Source organism: Populus euphratica, unplaced genomic scaffold, assembly GCF_000495115.2.
Source record: "Populus euphratica unplaced genomic scaffold, PopEup_1.0 scaffold520.1, whole genome shotgun sequence".
NCBI classification, from domain to species: domain Eukaryota; kingdom Viridiplantae; phylum Streptophyta; class Magnoliopsida; order Malpighiales; family Salicaceae; genus Populus; species Populus euphratica.
Window position 1 is genome coordinate 98,607 of NW_011500395.1, and position 1,498 is coordinate 100,104.

Consider the following 1,498-nt stretch of genomic DNA (forward strand, 5'->3'; position numbering starts at 1 on the left):
TGTGGCTCACTCTTAACTTGGTGAGAATCCTTATCTTCTCTTGTCTTTCTATTCATATAAAGTAAACCTAAGTCCGAGATCTACAGCTCCAGATATGACCTAATTACCGAATAGTGTTCCGGTTTGGATTGCACCAACATCTCTTTTCTAAGTTTGGTCATCTCTTCGTCCTTTCAATTTCAGTTATTAAACTCATCAATCAATCCTTTCATTTATGTGATAGGCCTGCATTTAAAATGAACATTTATCACAAATTAAAGTTATTTTATATTATTATATATGTAATTATAAAACATGTTTTAGTTAAGGAGTTATTGATACTTCAAGTACAAAATGATAATATAAAACCTTGATAAAAATGCACTTTTAAGTCACCCCTAATTGGTGTGATGTCGGATGTCAAATATATTGTTAATTTTGATAAATGATCCGTGATAATATTTTCGGTGCCTTTTTCATCCTTGATTTCTTCCTGTTTGAAAGTTTCAAAAATTTCAGAATCATAATTGATTACTCTTTGTTTTGTCATGGCATGAGAAAATGAAAATATCGGCGAGGGATTAGTCTTTTCTTTGCAATGTTAAGATTCAACATCTTTCTTACCCTTAGAGATTTACTTATCATCTTTCTCATAGTATTCAAGAGTAGTTTTTTCAATAACCTTACCACTATGCAGAGTAGTGATTGACTTGACTTGATCTACGTGTTGGCTTTCGAAACTAATTGCATTTTCATTGTATTACCCCTCTGGATTTTTATGTGACTGAGATGGAAACTTACCTTTCTCTTGAAAATTAAGAGCATATGTGAATTTTGCAAGAATATCTTTAAAATCTGTCATGCTTTAAGCAAGTTGAGTGTTGATTGTCTCTTGCGTTTCAGTGAATACATGCAATGTTTCCTCAAGATTTCTTCTAGGAGGTGGAGTATAAGGAGGTGATATCCATCAGAATTTTGAAAATTATAGTGTACTTGAAACAGTGGTTGTGAAGTTTGTGCATTATTTTTATCACTCTTCCAATTAAAATTTAGATGATTTCTCTAACCAAGATTATATGTTTACGAGTATGGGTTATGATAAGGCCTTTAAAAACTATTTAAAGCATGGGCTTATTCATGGAGACATTCCGTAAAAGAAGGCAAAGTTAGACACTCATTGGTTGAGTATTAATTGGTTTCATAAATTTGATACACAATATCTTGAACAGAATTTAATTGACTACTCTTTTTTAATTATAGTATCTCAACATTTTTAACTAAAGATGCAAACTTGGCTTGGAAGTCATGATCTTCTATAAGGTTGTACATACCTCCACTAGATGTATGAGGTAAAGTTTTACTCGATGCCTTATAAGTACCTGCAGTGTCCTAATTTTAAGCATTTTCAGCTAACTAGTTTAAGTATTCCATTGCTTCATCAAGGTCTTTATCTTTAAAAGTTTCATTGCACATCAATTTCATCATTTGTCTTTCTTTAGGTGTTAACCCTTCATAAAAG